This window comes from Onychostruthus taczanowskii, unplaced genomic scaffold (assembly GCF_017590055.1).
Source record: "Onychostruthus taczanowskii isolate IOZ18803 unplaced genomic scaffold, ASM1759005v1 scaffold1, whole genome shotgun sequence".
In the NCBI taxonomy this organism is placed as follows: Eukaryota; Metazoa; Chordata; class Aves; order Passeriformes; family Passeridae; genus Onychostruthus; species Onychostruthus taczanowskii.
In genome coordinates this window covers 4,488,610-4,496,647 of record NW_024496525.1, presented here as the reverse complement: position 1 = coordinate 4,496,647, position 8,038 = coordinate 4,488,610, and positions in this window count along the sequence as shown.

Genomic DNA, 8,038 nt, shown 5'->3' with positions numbered 1-8,038 from the left:
CAGAAAGCACTTGGATGTGTTTGTCCCAAAAAATCCAAAGACGTCTTCCACACCATGCTGCCTACTACTTGAAAATAACCAATGGCATCAATAGAACACTCATTGTAACACTGTGCTGAAATTAATCCTCTGGCCCCTTCTTTCTCCCCTATGCACACATCTTACTTGAGGCATTTCCAGAGATATATCTCTGCCATCAGGGTGCTACAGTTTAGCCATGGCTCCTGCTGTGGTCAGAATTCAGCTGCTGTGGAGTTCCTGTGTTGATGCCATGTGACACATGAAAGCAAGTGAAACAAGGTGTGGGTTCCTGAAGGCTCCATAGAGCTTGAACTGTAGCAACTTGCTGGAACAGCTCCTTGTAAAAGTAAAAAATAATCTGAAGAAGGGCAGATTTTAGTGGTGTTTGGATGTGGGAGGGGTTGCTCTTTGGGGTTTTATTTTTAATAGAATGTTGTTTTATGTGCTCATAAGACATTTCAGATTTTGAAAAATCTACAGCACACTTCAGCAGTTGTTCTCTCTAATCCTCAATTCATATTTGGATAACAGGAAAAGTAGACAAGTGTCCAAGATACCAGTTTGTAAGTTTTGCAGTAATTGTTGCTTCTAATACTTGGCACTCTTAAACTGTGAAACAAGTATTTCTGTTTTAACTCCAGTGGCAGTACTAACCTTGAAAAATAAGAGTACTGGGGTGCCACTTAGTTTCTCCAAAACTTATTTGCTCCCATGCCTGGTGCATTTGTAAGGCCTTTGGAGCAGACACTGCTCTGTGTTTCTGTGATCTTGCCATGCTGCAAGTATGAACTGTGATGGCAGAGGACATTTTGAAATCTTGGCCCTTGGTCCTGCCTGCCTGACCTGGCTATGAAAACAGCAGAAAAGGTTGGATGCCCTGCCCTGCTCAGACAGATGAACAAATGCATCTGCTGAAAGTGCCTTCCTTTGCTCAGGGATCACAGCAATGAGCTGGAAATAAATATCCACACCAAATAAACACCTGTTGCGATCAAAACACAGGCAGGAAGATGAGGTGGTTTTTCACCAGTTTGTTCAGAAGCCCTGAATCTATGCAGCTCTTCTGACCTGAGGGAAAAATATGGATGGAAACTGTGGTTTTGAGGCAGTCTCCTCTCCCTTTTCCTGTTGGAGGACTTCATGCTAGCATGGGTTTGTACCTGCTGATATACTGTGGGCTCAGTTTCTGGTCCAGTGAATATTGGAAGCTCACTAATGCCACATCTAACTTGTTTTCCCACCTTTTCTTTTCTCTGAGATGGAGCTTGTCTGTGTTCTTTCCAAAGTCTTGCTAGCTCAGCAACCCATATTCCACTTCAGTCTGGAGCTTTGAAGACTTCATTGTAGTGAAAATAGCTCATGAATGGTATGTATCTGTCACCAGGTGCTGTATTTCAGATGTACTGTAAGATTTCTACGTTCACCATTTTTCAATTGTTTAAACAAGGAGTTGCTGAAACATGCTGCTCATGCTTAGTGATTCTCTTTTCTGTTATAATTCTGTGGGTTTTTTCTCAAAATACATTATTTTGTGTCTAGTCTGAAAGTAAGAGATTAACAACAAAAAATGTAAGTATAACCAGTAAACTCAGGGCTTGGCAATTTTTGCCTACAATGGAGAGTAATTGCCGTTTTTATTCATGTTGCGTTAGCGTGTCTTAGCTCGAATCTGCTAGAATTTTCACCTTTAATGTTAACTGTTTATACATTTTTGTTAAACATTTATACAGTGTTTTTGCCAATGATCTTCAACCATTCCACATGACTGACACCTTCCCAAGGAAACTGGGATGGCTGGGCTGGTTTGCAGTCAGTAATCTGCTGGCCAGGGCAGTGAGAACCAGAACCTGAGGGCACACCATGATGTGCGCTGTCCTGGAGGTGGGTGCAGGGCTCTGGCACTGAGGGTGCTGGGAGCCACTTCCACATGTGAATCCCAGAGTTTTCTTTCACCAACAAATGGAGCTAAGTGCTTTATCAGTCCAATATACAAACAACCCCCTAAAATACAGCTGTGAATAAAAAGTTTCATTCTCATGCAACAGTCTTCATTAGTAGCAGTGAAAAAAATTGAAATATCTGAATTAAATGATAAAAATACGCTAGTTAGATCTGGCATTACCAACATGGTGATTTCTAAGGCCCAGTTTCAGTTTCCTGTTCAAAATAGTAAGGCTACTTTGTCACTTGAAACCTTTTATCTATGTTTGTATGAAATGGAAAGAGACCGAGAGTCCTTTGTCCCATGTGTTCCATGTGTTCATCTCAAAAAGCCTTTGAAGCTCTTATGTTAACTATTTGAGGTTCAGAAACAGAAGGGAAATTTCAAGATAATATAAACAGCTCCAAGGAGAAAATGTCTTTTAACTCATGACCAAACAAGCAAACATATATTTTATGTTTCAAAAAGATGACTGAACTTCTTCATGCCAGGAAAAATAAATCCATCTGATTTTGCTTTAAGCTGTCCTCTTTTTCAAATGCAGTGAGGGGCTCCAGTTTCTTTGGATGATGTAATTCGACTGTTCTGCTTGAGTTCTGCTCCCTGTTGATGTCATGTCGCTGCTAGCCAACTATTCAAAGAGAAAAGCAACTTCTAGTTTAGACTAGAGCATGAGGAGGCTGAGGTTTATAACAACCGAGTATCTTGGGAAGCCAGGTTAGATCCTCCTAGGCAGAGCCCGGCTTTAAGAGAAGCTCCATCCACCATGGACCCCCCTGGCTGCAGGTGGGTGGCACCCCGGGGTGGCTGGTGACAGCAGGTATGGAGGGGGCAGGACAAGGGGGGTGTCTGGGGAAGATGTACTGAGCTCCTTCAGGGAAAGAAGCTGAGAGAAATACGCGGCTATTTTGGGACAGAAGTTCAGCTGAGAGGCCTGTGAAAGCAGGGAATCTCTGCAGACTGAGCTGGAGGTTGCCATGCCTCTCCTCAGCTGCTTTTGACTAACTCCTCCCAGCTTTTCCATTCCCAAATGAGTGAACTGCTTCTTCTGCTCCTCTCCAGTGTTCTCAAATCCAAAGTATAGCTCCTCTGTGCGCAAAGAGGTCTAAGATTACATGTAATGTGTGGTTAGGAATGTGCTTAGATGTGGTTAGGAGGTGGTTAGGAGGCATTCTGGGATCACGGTTCAGCTCACCTGTGTCCAGTTGATGAAACTGAACATCAGCTGTTTGCTGGCGCTGGGGGGTGGCAGAGGGAAAGGGCCGCCTGTGGGACCCAGACTGCTGGCCCCAGGCAGCAGGATAATTTCTCTGCTTGCTTGGCACACTGTGAGCTACAAGACTGTAGCCCCAGGAGGGAACTACCTTTATACCCCTGGAGTCAATATCCAGATGTATTGAGACTCTTACTTGTGGAAGTTACATGGCTGGAAACACAGTGGGGGATAAAGGGCCGAGCTGTCATGCACGTGTTTACATGCTTATGTACATTTAACATGCTTATTTTCTTTAAGATTTGGGCAACCCTCTCCTTATCAGGGATCAGACAGGATTTTCCTGTACCTTCAGAAAGGTGGGTGTGCACAGCTCATGTAAGGGAGGGTGATGGACTGTGCCAAGCCTTTCACCTGACCCCGTGAATAGGCTCGGCCCCGCAAGGGCAGGCGTAGGTGCGGCTCTGGAATGGGAGCTGGCTCTGCGCAGTGGCAGCGCGGAACCCGGCTGTAGCAGCCTGCTGCAATGAGGGCTCCTTAACTTACAGGGCTGTCAGCTACAAATGGCCTCGGTGGGATGCTTTAGTCCAGGAAGGCGTCTGCACCCTCTGTCTGTGTGTGCTCCTCCCCGGCACACCCCTCCATCCCCGTGGGCAAGGGCCACGCGGAGAGGAAGCCGGAGCTGCTGCCTGCAGAGCGCAGCCTGTGCGTGCTGCCCTGGGGAAGCTCATGGTGATCAGCCCTCACCTGGGATCAGGGGTGGGAGCGGCACACGCAGCCTCTGCATCCCTGTGACTGCCACTTCCGTGCTTTTTATGGCAAGGGAACTAAACATTTCTTCCCACCTTAGAGAGGAGCTGGGAATTCATATGAATGTTATGAGAGGGGGACAATGATGACATTTAAGAAAAAGAATTCAAATAGAAATAGGTGTCATGCCCTTCTTTGATTTACATGGTGTTGCCAGGAGGGAAGGAGCAGTGGGGGATGGGCTGGGAACTGTGGAGTTTTGGGGACAGGCTGCTTGCGCATGAGATCTGTTTGATCTCCATAGTCTCTGTTTTCCCCTTAAGCAGAACAAGATTGTGGGCAGATAAGAAAGGGCGGTAGAGAAATCCTGACTCATCTTACTGGTGGCTATTTTGTAGAGGGGGATCTGGAATCAGGATCCTTCCTGTTAGGAAACAAAGAAACACATCTGCCATCGTGGAAAACCACTTCAGGCTGGAAAAAAGGCAAGGGAGGGGTACTCTTTGGGCCCCTTTCCTTCTCTGCAAAGGCAGCAAGACAGGGCCAATAATTATTCTAGGTGGGTGATTTTTTTCCTGATCCCTCCAGGAAACTGCACGCAAATATTGTTGTGCCCTTCCTCTTACTTTGTTAGGATATAAATAACTGAGGAAATGGCTTTATTTATCACTGTCACATAAATGTCCACCGTTTAACTTTGAACTTTAGATAGATATTCAGGAGTTAGTGAAATTTTATACTATATCTTTGATTGCCTTGTATCATCATAAAAAGCAAAGACAGTGATTTGCACATTTAACTATATAAATAAAAATTAACTTGCAATAGGGATAGATACTTGCAACCAGGAACAATTCACCCATTGGTCCTCTGCCTTCTATTTGAAAGGAGCAAGGACATTTTCTCAAAACACAAAACTTAACCAACCTGTGCTAGATTTAAACCAACAGCTTACAGTATTAGTTGGCTAGTCCAGGACATGAGTCAAGGAATTTGGAGGGAATTTTTTGAGAAATGCCTGTAATATAAATATTCAGCTTATTTATTTTTAGCAGGTTTATGTGACATTATATATGATATTTCTCTAGTGTGCACATGAAAACACAGAACCTACTGATAAAGTTTTATATATCCTGAGTTTGAGTGGGTTCTTCTTATGTTTCCTCCTGTCCCTTTTGGAGGCTAGCTAAACTACACTTGTTAAAAGGGAAAACAGTGCTATTCCCTTAGCTCTGAGCTTGATATCTTTCCTTACAGACTCTGATTTCAGATGCCTGCCTGTTTTCTAGTATAGATTCCCAGCAGCAACTTTCTGATTCCTGGCAATGATGCCAGGTAAATGTGTTCTGTGCATGTGTGACCTTGTAAAGGCAAGAAAGGACTCGCTGCTATCTATATAAGTCACCAGAATTATTTTCCCTTTTGTTATTAATGAGAAGCCCATGAATAGTAAAATTTGGAATCAGCTGGCACTACCAGCTAGACTCCAGCTGCCCTGCCAGCAGCAGGTATCTGTGCACAAAAGCATCCTCAAGCAGTGCTGAGCAAATTCCTAACACTTCACAGTTTCACCTTCTCATTTGCTGTGCCCCAGTTTAACCACTTGGCTATCACTCTGATCTTTGTACTCTCTGCTGTGCTTTCATTTCCTGAGTCCATTGTCAGGTTCAATTTTCCAGGTAAGAATTTCTTTAGAAGGGCAGAACCTCCAGTTCAATTGTGCAAGATGCTCTTTACCAAAGCCTCAGAGCTAGGTATGACTTTTCAACTGGTTTATGGCAATTTTGCTGACTTTCATATATTATTTTTGAGCATAAGAATTGGACAAGGCCAGTGACAACCTTTACTCATTGTGTCCTGATGGGTTAATTTCTTTCAGATCAGAGAGGTTCATAGGTAGATCATAAATACTTGGTCTGTGTTCCTGAAATCAAAGGTCACTGCATTAAAGCAGTGAAGTGAATGTAGGAGTGGATCCAGTGGAAGTCATTCTTCAGGAAAACCAGCTGCTGAATGTCAGAAAGGACTTCCTCCAAAACTGGGTAAGTCAATTTTTTTCATGTTCTTTGATCTTTTCTTTTCTTGTAATGTACCACTATGACTAGTTTTGGCTCCTAGCACTGTTTATGCATCCTGCAAATGCAGATAATCTATTGTCGATGTGTCTTTTAGGTAACCATCTACCCATGCAGGGAGCATTTCTAACTTGACGAAACAGATGAACTGTTATGTGAGGCAGTAGCTCAACAAATAATCTTCCTTTTTACCTAAAGGAAAACAGTTCCATCATTATTCAGTGTTTGGATAGGAATTCTTTAAAAAAAAAAAAAAAAAAAAGAAGCCTGCAGATGTTCTGAGAAGCACTTGGCAAACTCAGAAGCGGCATTATGATGTGGGTTATTACATGGGAGTGAGCTAATATCACCTCTCCAGCAGGGAAAAGCGATTCTTTGAATATCTGCTCTTCAAATGGAGAAAGCAGGCAGTGCTGAACTAGCCCACAAGATAAGAAAATGTTGAGAGAATGTTCTCCTTAATTCTATTTCAGATTTTGCTAAATTCTTCCTTTAATTAGGCTTTCATCTACAGTCATGACCCTTCCCTGTGTGGTTGCTGAACCACCAGGCTTCAATGCTGTCCCTGTTCTGAGGAAGTCAGGCTCTGAGGATTAAGAAATTTCTGCCCCAAAAAGAAACAACAAAAAATGCAGTAACAAGTTATTGCTTCTGCACTTTCCATACCTCTTAATATTGTAAAATGGCAATTTTTTTTAATACCAATCAGAGCATGGAAAACTATCAGGTAAGGGCTTTCCCATTTACAGTGGCTGCTGTTGCTGGTTCTCTGTTGATGTCTTCTCATGCTAGGACATATAAAGTTTTCTTTCTCAGTATTTTATGTTTTATGATTAAGCGGGTACAAAGCCCATAACTGTTCAGAATTTTGCCTTTGCAAAACAAACATGGAACTTTGGGAAGTATGCCACACTGCTCCCCACTCTCACAGTTCCTCAGATGTTTTAATTTTTCATTCTCTTCTCTCTTAGCAGTGGGTTGACAGCAGTAGACACTTCTCTCCTGTCCCATCACTACAACAGGTTTCTTGGTTTCCCAGCTAGGCTGCTATCCAGGTAATATTCATAATTATGGCAGTAGTTCAAGCTGATGATGTTTGGTCACTAAAAGTGTCTGTAGCCATGAATCATAGACTGATTTTTCTTTTTTCTTTTTTTTTTTAAATAATCCTCTTACCTTCATAACAGCAAGGCCATTGCTGTTACAATTTACAATGTAAGCCAAGTGTCTCCAAAAGAGCTATTCAGCTGAGCTGAAATCCAGTTTTTTGTGTCACAAACTCTAAAGGCAAGACTCCTCCTTTCTAATCTTTCTGAATATTCATCTTGGGTGCTGTGAGGAATTACAAGCCTGACTTTTCACTGGTATGGATGAGGTAGAGAAGAGCAGGGAGGAGGAATAATGCTTCCTGACACTCAGGCTAGGACTTTTTCATGTCATTGTGGGCCTGTGTCACCATCCTTACTGTGACAGATGTACAAAAACTGAACCCATGAGAGGAAAGAAATAAGTTGGTTCCATTTCCTTTCTAAGCAGCTCTTTGATTTCTGTTGGAAATACTGTGATCTGAAAGCAAGGACAGAATCTCAACCAGTTCTCAAAGAACACAGCACACTTTTTCTTTTTGGAGGTGATTAGCAGATTCCTGCTTCTGGTGGTGTCTAAGATCAGTTCCCCATGAGGTGCTTTCAGCACACCCAAGGAAGTTATTGATGGCTTTCAGGTAGAGGTGGTCCTCATGGGATCAAGGAGACTGGGTGGAGACTGAGAGCAAGAAAATAAAGCTGCATAGATACATGTCACTTTTTCATCCTGTTAAAGGGTGAGATCAAGCCAGTTAAAAATAAAGTTGGTGAAATTGAAGTGCAAAGTGCAAGCAAAAGGAAATGAAGGTACTACACTGGGTGTGGTATTGAATCTTGTACCTGTTGGTGGGTTTCCTATATACACTGGGCATGTGACCGGTTTTTGTAGGTGGTCTGTCAGATCTCTTCAGCACTCAGCAGCCTACTGAGGTTTCTGGCTTCCTGGGTGACC